This window comes from Carcharodon carcharias, chromosome 2, assembly GCF_017639515.1.
Source record: "Carcharodon carcharias isolate sCarCar2 chromosome 2, sCarCar2.pri, whole genome shotgun sequence".
In the NCBI taxonomy this organism is placed as follows: domain Eukaryota; kingdom Metazoa; phylum Chordata; class Chondrichthyes; order Lamniformes; family Lamnidae; genus Carcharodon; species Carcharodon carcharias.
Window position 1 is genome coordinate 153843611 of NC_054468.1, and position 16350 is coordinate 153859960.

Here is a 16350-nt window from a genome sequence, read left to right on the forward strand (position 1 = left end):
ATTTTCAGAGGTTAGATACTAGTAAGTTCTATGTTATCACAAGATTACTTAAGCACTAAAAAGGGAAGTCAGGTGGCAACTTAGTGAATGAATAATGGTTCAGTTACATGAAAAAACCAGTTTGGCAGGATCATTAACAGGTTAGATGCATATTTTGATAAAATATTCAGAAGAGGAGTGGAGGGCAGTAATGATATAGGGTGTGGCTTCAAAATTCAGCTTCCTGCTCACGGTTATGAATTTCAGCAGCTTTTCAACCCTCAGCTCAAGAATTCTATTCAGTCTTCTGTGGGTTCATGCACTTCTCAACACTTGAAGGGTAAGCAGCATGCAGTAGCCACATCTGCCCTTACTGTAGCAATGCCTTGTGCCAACACATGACCAGAAGTCTTATCAAAGTTCACAGCTCACACATTGGAAACTTTTTCCAACTATAAAGCCAGAACAGCTGTAATCTCAAACCACAGAAGGGAAAACAAAAAAAAGGGATAAATTGCATAAATAATAAATATGATTCATTGGGTGAAAGCATTTATACTTCAACACAAAGTGAGATTAAGGACAAACTACGCTATTGCTTAATTTGAAAAACAGGTTTATTTTAAGTTTATTGATTATATGTTTGCATTTTTAATAATGCATTATCTTTAGATCATGTTTACTGTTTGGAACCTCAACACTACTAACTTATTTACAAATGTAGGATTTACTTGTTCAAGTCAATGTGCCATTGGTATCTTTTGCAAAATTCAGGAGACGCTGGAATCTGAAGAGTTCAATTTTAAAGATATTATTCAATATATGATGGATATTAACGCACTTTCCATTCTGCCCCCATCCAGGATACTTGTTTATTTGTTGTTCCTAGAAAATAAGAAATAAAAATTTGTGTATAAAGCTAAGGTTGAATACATACACTAAGGTTTGCAACAAGGCAGTTTCATTTATACAAGTAAAAGCAAAATACTGCCGATGCTGGAGTGCAAAGGGACTTGGGAGTCCTATTCCAGGATTCTCTTATGGTTAACTTGCAGGTTGAGTCAGTAGTTAGGAAGGCAAATGCAATGTTGGCACTTATTTTGAAAGGTCTAGAATATAAAAGCAAGGATATGCTGCTGAGGCTTTATAAGGCTCTGGTCAGACCACATTTAGAATATTGTGAGCAATTTTGAGCCCCTTATCTCAGGAAGGATGTTCTGGCTCTGGAGACGGTCCAGAGGAGGTTCACGAGAATGATCCCAGGAATGAAAGGCTTAACATAGGAGGAACGTTTGAGGACTCTGGGTCTATACTTGATGGAGTTTAGAAGGATGAGGGGGGATCTGATTGAAACTTACAGAATACTGAAAGTCCTGGATAGAGTGGACGTGGGGAAGATGTTTCCATTAGTAGGAGAGACTAGGACCTGAGGGCACAGCCTCAGAGTAAAGGGAAGACCTTTTAGAACAGAGATGAGAAACTTCTTTAGCTAGAGAATGATGAATCTATGGAATTCATTGCCACAGAAGGCTGTGGAAGCCAGGTCATTGAGTGTATTTAAGACTGAGATAGATAAGGGGATTGGTAAGGGGATCAAAGGTTACGGGGAGAAGGCGGGAGAATGGGGTTGAGAAACTTATCAGCCATGATTGAATGGCGGAGCAGACTCGATGGGCCGAATGGCTTAATTTCTGCTCCTATGTCTGATGGTCTTATGCTGGAAATCCAAACTAAAAACAGGAAGTGCAGAGAGAAAATGAGAACAGCTCTGAAGAAGAGTCATATGGGCTCGAAACGTTAACTCTGTTTCTCTCGCCACAGATGCTGCCAGGCCTGCTGAGTTTTTATTTCGTTTATACAAAAATGTTTATAAGGAGAGCATTATTGAGAGCTTTTAGTGGGACAAGATGATTTATACTTCTGACATTGTATATAAATGCAACATTAAAATCAATGGAAATAGAATTTTCTATTTGATTTCAGTACCGGCTTGAGCTTTTACCTGTTTTTTTTAAACATTTAACTGCAGCATTTTATTGGCAATATGGCACCCATTATATAAAATCAACATCTGACAAGCAATTTTCATATTAAATCATGGAAACTGAGTAGATTCCAGAAAGAATGTTACATTGGATTTAAGAGTAGAAATTAGACCTTCTAGTTACAAACAAACAGCAACAATGTATAAAGGCCTGTGTGCTGCAGATTGGATCCTTTAAAAGAAACCTTCAAGAGCTCCTGAAACAACACTGCTTATACATCAAGTTATGTTGGCTGATATGATTGCACTGGATCAGAAGCGCAAGGTCAAACACAAAACATATGAAAGATGTAGAAGAGGAACTGGCTGAGTGCCTCCTCTGGGCTCTTTCCCCAGTCAGAATAAACAATGAATTTTGTCACTGCCATTAATGCACCAAACTAATCTACAACATTGGTGTTGAGATCGTGCATTGTTCTCCACTCTTTCTGGCAGCATAGCCCAGACTGGGTTACTTGCTTATGATTTTCATGTAGCAGGTTCCATTTCTTAATGTTGTGTTGGATTGGAGTTTCATTTCTACCTCAATTAAAAGTTTCCTCTTAAAATGGTCAGCAAGTACAGGCTTCAAGCTCAGGTACAGCTGTTCTGCTTTCTTAGATCTGAATACAGGAGTCTGCTGGTGCTAACTGCCTGTGCTGGTAACTGCTTCGTTACAGAGTTGCTTTAGTATTGAGAAGATTCTGGCAACATGAATGAAGGACATAATCCAATCCTGAATTCCTGTTCATGAAATGTGATGATTTATCAAATGCTCCTGATATCTAAAGATAAAGGTCATAAATAAAAATATTTGTACTTTAGCCATGTTCTGGTTGAGCTAATAGTTCATTGAAATGTTAAAATAATTGCTTTAAAAGTAAAATGAAAAAAAAACATGATTAACAAGCAGATTATAAGCAACAAAAACTGTAGAAGAGAAATAGCACATAAGTAAAGCAAAGAATTGAAACAAATCAACTTTCAATTATTCCTCGTTATATGAACGGGTCAGATGGCTGTCAAATACCATTGACATTTACTGTACTTCAAGCCATAATTGAGAAGGAAAGTCAGCACTGTAGGATGTGGGAGTAAATTGGGAATTTAGCAATCATATATTGCATCTTTTTACATGATCATACAAGCCTGACTGGATGAACAAACAAGTCAGGATTTATACCAGTGGCTGACAAATAGATCACTGTGTATCCTGATTGTTAACAACAACACTGAATTAACGACCAAAGTTTAAATTTCAGCAATTGCATATTTCAAAACCGTACACAATTTTGCAAAATAGTAATTCAATTTCTTTTCTACTTTAATTCTTAAGGTAGTCAGTAAGTTCCAGGAATTCCAACAGCTAAGAACCAGATGTTGTGGCGAATTTTCAGCTCTCACACTGTGGGATTAGAACAAGCATTAATACAACTACTTGAATGTGAAGTGTTGCATTGTTGTAATAAAGCACAAAATAGATACCTAAACACACATCGGCCTGAATTTTAGTCCTTAGGTTTGTGCTGGTTTGGGGGTTGGGGGGGGTGTCAACGTAAAATAGCCCAGAACGGACTTCCCGCAGGCTACTGCCCACCGTGACCTTTCAGCAATTTTACTCTGGGGTGGGTGAGGCCTCGGACAGGCCGTCTACACTTGGCCAATTGATGCTATTTATTGACTACTTAAGGGCCTCAATCTTTAGGCTGGTGGGAAGAGTTCCCAGGTGTGGGGAAGCCTGAAAATAATCTGGTTTAGGCCTGTGGTGGGGGGGGGGGCCTCCATTAGAAGCTCCATTTTAACTTTGGGTTCCCCCCTTAAGGTCCATGGCCCTCCCTCCCCACTGGCCTCTCCCCCAATCCCTTATTGTCTACCACCCTGATATCCCCAAAATTTACTTGTCCCTGTTATCCCAAGATGTAGGCTCCAGCACTGCATGCAGTGCCAATCCTGTTCACTGTATCTTCTGGGGCTACAGGGAGAGAGTTGTCGGCCAATCTGAATGGCCGATAGTCTCTAAGGCGGGACCTCCTCTTGAGTGAGGGGCCCTGCCTGCTGCCAATTAGCACTCACTGGAGCATGAAATGGCTGTGGGGCAGGCAGTATCGGCAGTGATGTGTTCCCTGCCAACACTTTTGATGGCGGGACAAGAAATCCCGCCATCCTAAAAATCCTGGCCTATTTTAATTAAAGGCACAGAAACACTTGAACTGATTTTAATTCCCAGCATGTTTAGTCAGACAATGTGGAATCAGATTTGTTACAACACAAAATGAGGCCATTTAGCTCATGGAGCGAGAGCAAATACACTTGCAGGCTTAAGTTTGAGATCCATAGTATTTAATTCCTAGCACTAAAGCAAGCAAGTGAAGAAAGGGAGTTTTAGAAGGGTATCACAATAAGATGAAAGGGACGAAGCTAGGGGCCTAGACATTGGGGCAGGGGAGCTTCAACTCTTTTTTGAGGTGCTAGCCAAAAAGTATTCCTGCTCCTCCCGGTGCCACAAAGGAAAGCTCTCCACTTACCTTGTGCTTTAAGCAAATGCCGACCTGTGTTCACCTGGTAGAAAAGCTGTGATGGCTTCCACACTCAAGCCCAGGTGGTGTCTTATTGACCTAATAGGGCATCAGTTTGCAAAATTTGAAAGGCTCCCAGCTGCCTAATTTCAGCAAGCTAAGTCACCTCACTGCAATGAGCAGCGTCATGACCACATAAAAGGTATTTCCCTAAAGTGGTCTGTGAGCTAAGAATTTGTATGTATGTAGCCCCCTTTTAATTTATGATTGGTTCAATTAAAAAACCCAGCAGACAAGACTTAGCCTTAAATAAGATGGGTTAGTTTATTACAAAACTACTGCTGGAAGTTACTGAAGAAAAAGTGATGAAGTTATCAATAAAATACAGATAAAAAGGTTAAAATATAGATAAAGAGATACTTAAGGATTTCAAATCAGTCCTTGTGAGATATCGTTACAGGCCCATTGCTTGAATTCCTTCTTGCTGAAGTGAAGGGGTTGAAACTTGAGGTTTGGTTTAGCAGCTATGATGGCTTCTGTAGTTAAAGAGTTGGAGTTTGCCTTTCGAGATGGACTCAAGCAAAACAGGCCCCGGGAGCAAGTGAAGGCTCCTGTTTTCACTTTTAGTTGCTGGCTCTTGGTATCCTGATTAGCACAGCAGTCTGATAGCTGTTTCTGGAAACCTTCCTTGATCTCTCCCTGTTGAGAAGCAGTTTCTGTTTCAAGGTGTCTCTCATGATGTTCAAGATGGTTCTCTCTTTAGGCAGCTTCCAGTGTTTTCTTATAGTATGAAACCCAAAGATGGCTGCTCCCAAATTGATGAATCTTGCTTCCATATTAGGTATTGGCCATTCAAACAACCTTTCTCCCACACGAAGTTCTTTTTTTAGCTTTTCATTAAGGTCCTTATCTGCTCATTGTCTTTGTTCTGAAAGCAGACCAGCAAGTGGAGGATCTCATTTACACTTGCGGAGCATTCATTGAACAGCGTCTTTTGTGATCTATATCGAGATAAGCAGTTCAAGGATTTGGAACCAACACAGAAAGTTGCCAAGTTGTCTGTCCACACATTCCATTTCTGAGCACAGATTTAAAAAATTTTTTTTTTGGAAAATGTGCTTTTCAAACATTTAAAAATATATATTATAAGTACATGCATGTTAAGGTGGTGCCAATGGGATTCCCATTGGAATGGAGTGGCAAGTCCTTCTGCTGCATTCATATTGGGCATGGTGGGTTAAAATACCCGCTTTAGTTCTGCTAGCCCTGTCAGTTCAGCCTCATATCTCACATGCTATTTTCTAGCTGACCTAATTTTAAAATTTTAATTTTAAACTTTTTCCAATCACTTTTTAAGCTGTGCAGCTATACAATGTTTCCTTACCTTCTTTCTTAGTTTTTGGCTCTCATTGTCCATTTTAGATATGGGAGAAATTTAAAAAAAACATTTTTTTCCCAAAAGAATTGTGCACAGAATCATTTTAACCAATTAAAAGCCAGAACAACAATGGGTGACATGATCATACCATAAATTTTATTATGCCCAAGGCCCACCCTGCCTCCAATAGTGGTGTCAAATGGCCCCTTATTTGGACCACATCAAAATAAGAAAGCAAAATACTGCGGATGCTGGAAAGCTGAACCAAAAACAGAAAATGCTGGAAAACCCCAGCAGGTAAGACAGCATCTGAGGGGAAAGAAACAGAGTTGATGTTTTGAGTCCATATGACTCTTCAAAAGGTATCTGAACTTGAAACATCAACGTTGTTTCTCTCTCCACAGATGCTGTCAGACCTGCTGAGTTTTACCAGCATTTTCTGTTTTTGGTTCAAAATAGGAAAGGGCTGCTGAAAAAGTCATTTAATAATTGATCATTTTGAGCAACAGCACAATGGGCTGAGTAAATTCAATCATGGTGCTCTACCTAATAAAAGAATACAACTGAGATATGAAGAGTTTTTTTCACTGCAACACTTTTTAAATCACTAAAGCCATCAATAAAATCATGGCAAGCACTATTTTTCTTCTTATTCTCTTTGCTGCCAAAATCTACCAGCTAGCCATCTTATTCTTTAGGTTCTATCTATGTTTACCAAGCTTACCCATTTTGTTTTGGCATAATCATCCCTCTGTCCATTTCTGAAGCTTTTATCACCGCTTAGAATGCCTGTCTCTAAGTGTTAAAAAACAGTTTCAATGTCTGTTTCTTTCGCCTTTCAGGAGACAGAGCAGTGCAGTTTGATGTGAATGTGTTCAAATTGTTTAAAATTGTTTCTCAGATGAGTCAGCTCCACACCTCACGATCTAAATTCAAAAGATTGGAGCATCCCTTAAACTCTTCGCTAATGTTGGGAAGAAATTGAATTGTTTACATTTTTTGATGCTTCACTGGCTCCATGAAGCATTGGATAATATAGCCTGGCAGAAATTCAGGTAGGAAGATTTGCTGAAAGGAGTTAATCTTATCAATGAGCAAAGAGGGAGGAGGGCTTCAATCTTAGGTTTGCCATTCAGTATATGAACACTTGGCTTTATAATTATTTAGGGTGAACCAAGAAAAGGAGTCATAAAAACTGGAGCAATAAGTAAAAAAAATATTTGGCAAATTACTTGGAAACAGGCAAGATTTTCAGTGTCTTAAAATAGGAATAATAAATGAAGTTTACTTCCTGGGTGTTAATGCCAGACAGAAGAGTGTCTTGACACTCATACTGACACTAACAGAATTTGAGAGGTAACATTACTGAAGGGATTGCTCCCTTCTGACTGCCTTGGTTGGATGCACCATCACAAAGCAGATGAATTAAAACATTTTACTAAAGCGGTACTGCACTCACTTTTTCATTTCTGAATGGCAGAAGGCAAAATTCAATTTCTTCCCCACTTCCCAATATTAGCAGAGTTTAGGGGATATCCCAATCTTCTGAATTTAGATTGAGTGAGGTGCGGAGCTAACTCATTTGAGAAACAATGTCCATCTATGTCACTGAACGGTTGCAGGGCATCCTGAAGGGGGAGGGTGATAAGGCAGAGGTCATGGTACATGTTGGTACCAATGACACAGGGAGAACGAGGGATGAGGTCTTGCTTCAAGAATTAAGGGAGTTAGGCAGTAGACTAAAAAGCAAGACCTCTCGGGTTGTAATCTCTGTATTACTCCCAGTAACACGTGCTAGCGAGCTCAGAAATAGGAGAATAGCATAGATGAATACGTGGCCTAAGAGCTGGTGCAGGAGGGAGGATTTAAGATGCCTGGATCACTGGGACCGTTTCTGGGGAAGGTGGGACCTGTACCAATCGATATCTGATCCAGAGCGGGATTAACATCCTTGTGGGTGGTTTTGCTAGTGCTGTTGGGAGGAGTTTAAACTAATTTGGCAGGGGGAGGGGACACAGAATGTTAGCAGAATAGGGACCCTCATAATACAGTAAAACAATCAAGTCAGAGGGAGTACAGCTGCATTACATTTCAAGGGAGTAAGGCAAGGCTGGATGGCCTCTACTTTAATGCCAGGAGTATTATAGGTAAAATGGATGAGTTAAGGACGAGGATTGACACATGGAATTGTGATATAGTAGCCGTTACTAAGACATGGTTGAGGGAAGGGCAGAATTGGCAGCTCAACATTCCGGGATATAGAATCTTCAGGTGAGACAAGGGAGGGGGTAAAAGAGGAGGAGGCATTGCATTATTAGTTAAGGAGTAAGTTACTGCAGTAAGGAGAGATGATATCTTGGAGGGGGCATCAAATAAAGCTTTGTGGGTAGAGCTTAAGAATAAAAAAGGGGCAGCCATATTGTTAGGTGTTTATTATAGACCCCAGATGGTCAGTGGGAAGTTGAGGAGCAAATATGTCCACAATTTGCGGAGGTGTGTAAAATCAATAACAAATGGGTAATTATTTTAGGTGATTTCAACTTTCCCAACATTAATTGGGATAGACATAACGTTAAGGGCTTGGATGGAGTGGATTTCTTGAAATGTGTACAGGAGAACATTTTAGGTCAATATGTAGAGGGTGCAGCAAGGGATGAGGCAGTGCTGGACCTCGTTCTGGGGTGGCTGAGGTGGTGGTTGGGGAGTATTTCAGTGATAGCGACCACAACATGGTACAATTTAAACTTGTTATGGACAAAGAAATAGACAAGTTGCAAAAAAATGTTTTGGATTGGGGGAGAGCAGATTTTAGTAAAATAAGGCAGGATCTGGCCAAATTAGACTGGGAACAGCTACTTGTGGGGAAATCTACAGAGGAGCAGTGGGGGGCATACAAAAAGGAAATGGGGAGAGTACAGGCTCAACACTTTCCCTCTAGGGTGATAGGAAGGAATAACAAGCCCAGAGAACCGTGAATAACCAGAGATATTCAGGATACGATGAGAAGGAAAAGAGAGGCTTTTAGCAGGTACAAGGGAAGCAAATCAGCGGAGGCATTAGTGAGGTACAGAAAGTGCAGGATGGAGCTTAAGAAAGCAATTAGGAGAGCAAAGAGGGTATATGAGAAAGCTCTGGCTGGTAAAAGTAGGGAAAATCCCAAGATATTCTATAAGTAAAGAGGATAACCAGGGAAAGAGTAGGGCCTATTAGGGACCAAGGGGGCAATCTATGGGTGGATCCAGAGGACATCAGTAGAGCGTTGAACGAATACTTCACATCTATCTTCACCCAAGAGAATGAGGATAAAGGTGTCGAACTCAGGGAGAGAGAGACTGCAAGGTTCTTGAGCAAATTGATATAGAGAGTGACAACGTATTGGAGGTGTTGGCAGGCTTAAATGTAGACAAATCTCCAGGCCCGGATGATTTGTGTCCCAGACTGCTGAGGGAGGCAAGGGAGGAGATCGCTGGGGCTCTGACCCAAATTTTTAATTCCTCTTTGACCATGGGGTAGGTGCCAGAGGACCAGGAAACAGCTAATGTGGTTCTGCTATTTAAGAAAGGTTGTAGAGATAAGCCAGGGAACTACAGGCCAGTGAGTATCATGTCAATAGTAGGGAAACTATTGGAGAAAATTCAGAAGGAAAGAATCTATCTCCACTTGGAGAGGCAAGGTTTGATCAGGGATAGTCAGCATGGCTTTGTCAGAGGAGGGTCATGCCTAACAAATTTGATTGAATTTTTTGAGGAGGTGACCAGGTGTGTAGATGAGGTTGTGCAGTTGATGTAGCTTATATGGATTTCAGCAAAGCCTTTGACAAGGTCCCACATGGGAGACTTTTAAAGAAGGCAAATGCATATTGGATACAAGGTAACTTGATAAGGTGGATTCAAGATTGGCTTAGTTATAGGAGACAGAGGGTGATGACAGAAGGATGCTTTAGTGACTGGAAGCTAGTGTCCAATGGCGTACCACAGGGATCTGTGCTAGGTCCCCTATTATTTGTTATTTATATAAATGACATAGATGACTATGTGGGGGGTAGGATTAGTAAGTTTGCAGATGACATAAAGATTGGCCAAGTGGTTAACAGTGAGGTTGAGTGTCTTGGGCTACAGGAAGATATAGACTGGATGATCAAATGGGCAGATAAGTGGCAGATGGAATTTGACCCTGAAAAATGTGAGGTGATACACTTTGGAAGAAGTAATTTGACAAAGAAGTATTCAATGAACGGCATGACACTAGGAAGTTCTGAGGAACAAAGGGACCTTGGCGTGTGTGTCCATAGATCTCTGAAGGCAGAGGGGCATGTTAGTGGGGTGGTGAAAAACGCATATGGGACACTTGCTTTAATCAATCGAGGCATAGATTACAAAAGTAGGGAGGCCATATTAGAGTTGTATAGAACCTTGGTGAGGCTACAGCTGGAGTACTGTGTGCAGTTCTGGTCGCTACATTATAGGAAGGATGTGACTGCACTGGAGGGGGTGCAGAGGAGATTCACCAGGATGTTGCCTGGGATGAAACATTTAAGTTATGAAGAGAGGTTGGATAGACTTGGGTTGCTTTCGTTGGAGCAGAGAAGACTGAGGGGCAACCTGATCGAGGTATACAAGATTATGAGGGACGTGGACAGGGTGGATAGGGAGCAGCTGTTCCCCTTAGTTGAAGGGTCAGTCACAAGGGGGCATATGTTTAAGATGAGGGGCAGGAGGTTTAGGGGGGTTGTGAAGAAAATTTTTTTTTACCCAGAGGGTGGTAATGGTTTGGAATGTGCTGCCTGGGAGGGTGGTTGAGGCGGGTTGCCTCACATCCTTTAAAAAGTACCTGGATGAGCACTTGGCACGTCATAACATTCAAGGCTCTGGGCCAAGTGCTCATAACTGGGGTTAGGTAGGTAGGTCAGGTGCTTCTCAGATGTCAGTGCAGACTCCTTGGGCCGAAGGGCCTCTTCTGCACTGTGTGATTCTGTGATGTGTGGGCATAGGCTTAATAACCTTGTTGGAAAGCGGTAGAAGCAACTCACTCAACATGGAAGGAAAGCTTAACATGCTCTCTGTTCTTCTAATGATTAAAATAAAGCTATTGTTCATTCACTGTAAGAAAAATATACCAAAGACCTGCCTCACACTGCTTGTTCAAGTTTCAGAAAACTATTCAGTGGTAGAGTTTCTACTTTGGGTGAAAATTGTTGATCTGAGCGCAAACTGCATCCATTTTGAGAATTGTTCTTTTCCAACTTAAACTTCACTTACATATCACCAAATGCAAAATCTGGTAAGCACCAGAGCAATTGGGCTGTATTTTAACATATAATTCACGTGTCATTTAGATTTTCACTTCGGCAGGTGCACAGCCGACTCGGCTGCGCGCCCGCCGAACTGTCAAAGGCTTATTAAGCCCTGTTTAAAATTAATTAAATCAATTAAATGAGCTGCCGAAGAGCCCAGCCTTCGCATTTTTCATGGAACTTCATCCACAGGCGGGATGAACTTTCATGAAGTGTTTATAAATTAAATAAATTTTTAAATTAATGTTCCTTGATATGTCCCAGTTCATGTGACACTGTCACATGAGGGGGCATGTCTTAAAATATTTTCAATTCTTTATTTAAATGTTTGACCTTAAACAAATCTCCCTGAGGCACAGAGGTGCCTCAGGAAGATTTCTGCACTCTTTTGCGCGTGCACGCGGAAGAGCGCAGGCCCGGACTCAGGGAATCCCACCACCCCCTCATCCCCTGCCTGCCCAGGGAGAGCTCAGCCCGCCCGCCCACCCACCCACGTAAAATGGTGGCACACACCCATTTGGGGGCACTGATCGGGTTCATGCTCGCTCCCGCCAGCCCCTGCACAATGCCCCCCCCCCCCCGACAGGGGGAAAATTCAACCCCACAGTTTGTGGAGTTCAGACAGTTCATAGGCGTCTCATCCATGTTCCCAATGTGACTTAATGGGTACTCATTTTTTAGCTGCTTTCTTATGATGAACCACTGGAAACTGATAATTTTGGCATTGAGGTCTTTTGGTAGTCACTGTGCGATCTTCGTCTTCTGCTGCAACATCAGGTTGCTTCGCTCCACAAAGTGGTGACAAATTAGCTGTTGCTCTGATACCTTTGCCAGACTTGGGGTTTGGTTTGGTCCACTTAAGTGCCTATATATGTATTGCATTTCTGGTGACGTTATAACCCAGTCGGACGATTGTCAAAGATCATTCCAATACATGCTTCTCAAGATCAGGACAGTGGCTAGTTCCTGTTTTGATGGTGCATTTACTCTTGGGTATCTTCTTCAGGACAGGTTCCTTTTTCTTCCATTCTCACACCAGTTTTCACTAACACTGAGTTCCCTTGCAGTTATTTGAGAGTTAGCAAATGTTATGACTTTTAGCTCGAAAGCATCTTTATACTTCATTTGTTTTGCTGGAGGACCCATATCTGATTGTCATTTGCCATGCCATGCACAATCTGCTCTGAGTGGGTGTGTCTTAAAAATCTGCACATCATCTTTGCAACACAACTTGTATCACCTGCTCGATCCCATGCACAGACTTACAGTATAAGGGAAGCAAAACATGCATTTCTGGGATCAAAAATTGAGGCAGGCCACTAATGCGAGTAAAGCATTTTGTAGCTGAAAAGCATGATTTTTGCCACCAAAAAATGGGATTGTCCTGTACACCACAATCTATGACACTGAAAATATGTTCTAAAAAGATACACGGGTCCCATTTGTTATTTATGGACAGTCTGTCCACAATATTCATTACAAGGCCACCGACTCCCACAGCTACCTCGACTACAACTCCTCACACCTTACTTCCTGTAAGGACTCTATCCCATTCTCTCAGTTCCTTCGCCTCCGTCGCATCTGTTCTGGTGATGCCACTTTCCAAAACAGTGCTTCTGACATGTCTTCCTTTCTCCTTAACCGAGGTTTCCCACCCACGATCGTTGACAGGGCCCTCGACTGTGTCCGACCCATCTCCTGCACCTCTGCCTCACAGCTTCCTCTCCTTCCCAGAACCATGATAGGGTCCCCCCATGTCCTCACTTTTCACCCCACCAGCCTCCACATTCAAAGGATCATCCTCCGCCATTTCTGCCAACTCCAGCATGATGCCACCACCAATAACATCTTCCCTTCACCCCCCCTTGTCAGCATTCCGTAGGGACCATTCCTTCTTGGACACCCTGGTCCACTCTTCCATCACCCCCTACACCTCAACCCCCTCTCACGGCACCTTCCCATGCAATCACAGAAGGTGCAACACCTGCCCTTTACTCCACCCCCCCCCCCCCCCCCCCCCCCCCACTCTCAACGTCCAAGGACCCAAACACTCCTTTCAAGTGAAGCTTCAATTGCACTTCTCTCAATTTGGTCTACTGCATTCGCTGCTCCCAATGCGGTCTCCTCTACATTGGAGAGGCCAAACACACACTGGGTGACCAATTTGCGAAACACCTTAGGTCTGTCTGCAAGCATGATCAAGACCTCCCTGCTGCTTGCCATTTCAACACACCACCCTGCTTTCATGCCCACATGTCATCATTAGCCTGCTGCAATGTTCCAGTGAAGATCAACACAAACTGGAGGAACAGCACCTCATCTTCCGATTAGGGACTTTACAGCCTTCCAGACTTAACACTGAGTGCAACAACTTCAGATCATGAACTCTCTTGTCCATCCTCACCCCTTTTTGATCCCCTTTTTTCAATATTTATTTTTTAATTTTTATATATATATATTTGCCATCTATTTCTATTATTATTTAAAAAATTTATTTCCATTCATTGTTTTATCTCCACCTTTTAGCCTATCTCCATCTTTTTTCCCACACCGTCCCCTCCCTCCACCCCAGCCCCACTATGGCCATCTGTCACTTGCTCATCCTGCTTTCTACTCTTAGGGCACAATTTTCCATCTGTTGGTCGGGGGGGGGGGGGGGGGAGTTTAGGAGCAGGTTCATGGAGGCATGTCTCCAAATTGGCACCCTCGATCACGGGCGCGTCACCATTTTACATGCACGGGCCAATTAAGGCCCGCTCAGTGTGACAACCACAAGGAAGCGCTATGCATTCCCTGTATGGGCAGGTGGGGGGGGAGGGGGAAATCCCTAAACTGCGAGTGCTAAGAGCTGTCTCAGGGAGATCAGCGCAAATTTTAAAAATGTTAATAGAAAAAAAATTCCCCTGATATGTCCCCTCATGTGACACTGTCAAATGAGTTAGGACATGTCCATCACTTTCATTAACACTTTTATTTAAAATTTTAAAACCTACATGAAACCTCATCCCGCCCGTGGATGAGGTTTCATGTTTTTTCCAATGCCTGCCAGGGCTCCTGGCCTGCCCGCCACCCTTAAGGTTAGATGGGCAGGTCCATTAATTACTTTTTCAATGGCTTCAACTGGCCATTGACAGGTCGGTGGGCGCACAGCTGATTCTGCTGAACTCCCGCCCGCCTGAAAATTGAAATGAGGTGGTGACGCTGGGAGTTCCACCCGATGTCATCCCGCATCATTTTATGCGTCGGCAAGCAGAACCCGCCCCCTGCTCGGGAAATCCTGGCTTTAATGTCACCATTAGCACCTCCTTTAGTTAGTATCACAACTATCAACACCCCTTCGACCTTTTGTTTATGACATCTTGTGCAATCTCTCCTTTGCCTCCACCTATCACTGGCCTTCTATCCAGCTCCACCTGTCTCCACCCCCCCCCACCCCCCACACCACTAAACAGTATATATTTCACCACATCTCTATTTCTCTTTAGTTCTGAAGAAGAATCATATGGACTCAATGTTAACTCTGTTTTTCTCTCTACAGATGCTGTCAGACCTGCTAAGTATTTCCAGCAATTTTTGTTTTTGTTTCATATTTCCAGCATCTGCAGTATTTTGCTTTTATCAGTTTTTATTTATATTGGGGCACAGTGGTTAGTTTCTTAATAAATTAAAAATACATTCAAACACTTTTAAAACATACCTATTTATATCCTTAGCTTAAATTTTAAGAGTCTCCTTGAAGGCTCACAAATGAACACAACTAGTGGAAACTCTCAATGGTGATTAGTTCAAGTCAGGCACCTGGCCAATTTTTTGGGCAGGGCCCATTTCTAATGCGATTGTCTTTAACATAAAAGATCATGGAAGCTTGATTGGCACTGAACATAATTTGTGCTTAAATTTTAGTTTCTCATTTAGAGATACTTCACTATTTTCTTACTTCTTAAACTACAAATGATCAGATATTAGTTCTTTGACATTTCATCGCTTCTGTGCATGGAGCTTACATTTATATAACAGCTTGTATTTAACTAGCACGTTTAACATAATGAATCATCTCAAGGTGCTTCACAGAGGCATTATAAAACAAAATATGATGCTGCGCCATATAAGGAGACATTAGGGCAGAGGACCAAAATCTTGGTCATGGAAGTAGGTTTTAGAACCATAGAACACTACAGCACAGAAAACAGGTCATTCAGCCCTTCTAGTCTGTGCCGAAATATTATTCCGCTAGTCCCATTGACCTGCACCTAGCCCATAACCCTCCAGACCTCTCCCATCCATGTATCTATCTAACTTATTCTTAAAACTTAACAGTGAGCCCGCATTTACCACGTTAGATGGTAGCTCGTTCCACACTCTCACCACTCTCTGAGTGAAGAAGTTCCCCCTTATATAAATACAAAAAACTGCGGATGCTGGAAATCCAAAACAAAATTCTGTTTTTGTTTTGAAGTTCCCCCTTATGTTCCCTCTAAACCTTCCCCCTTTCACCCTAAAGCCATATCCTCTTGTGTTTATTTCTCCTAACCTAAGTGGAAAGAGCCTACTCGCATTTACTCTGTCTATACCCCTCATAATTTTGTAAACTTCTTTCATATCTCCCTTCATTCTTCTACGCTCCAAGGAATAAAGTCCTAACCTGTTTAATCTTTTCCTGTAACTCAACTCCTTAAGACCTGACAACATCCTAATAAGTCTTCTCTGCACTCTCTCAATCTTACTGATATCCTTCCTGTAGTTAGATGACCAAAACTGCACACAATACTCCAAAGTTGGCCTCACCAATGTCTTATACAACCTCACCATAACATCCCAACTCCTATACTCAACACTTTGATTTATGAAGGCCAGTATGCCAAAAGCTTTCTTTATGACCTTGTCTACCTGTGATGCCACTTTCAGGGAATTATGTATCTGAACTCCCAGATCCCTTTGTTCCTCCACTGTCCTCAGTGCCCTACCATTTACTGTGTATGTCCTACCTTGATTTGACCTTCCAAAATGTAACACCTCACACTTTTCCGCATTAAATTCCATCTGCCATTTTCTGGCCCATTTTTCCAGTTGGTCCAGATCTCTCTGCAAGCTTTGAAAGCGTTCCTCGCTGTCCACAACGCCTCCAATCTTAGTGTCATCAGCAAACTTGTTGATCCAATTC

At 42.2% G+C, this 16350-nt stretch overlaps 1 protein-coding gene across 1 annotated transcript in view; it reads right to left on the reverse strand.

Annotated features, from left to right (window-relative positions):
- Positions 1 to 578: 578 nt before the first annotated feature.
- The window catches only part of rsph3 (radial spoke head 3), a 77547-nt gene continuing 61775 nt past the window's right edge, over positions 579 to 16350 (reverse strand). Inside the window, exon 9 of the mRNA XM_041208530.1 lies at positions 579 to 864. The gene's annotated coding sequence lies outside the window, so the exon portion shown is untranslated. The remainder of the gene's footprint in view (positions 865 to 16350) is intronic.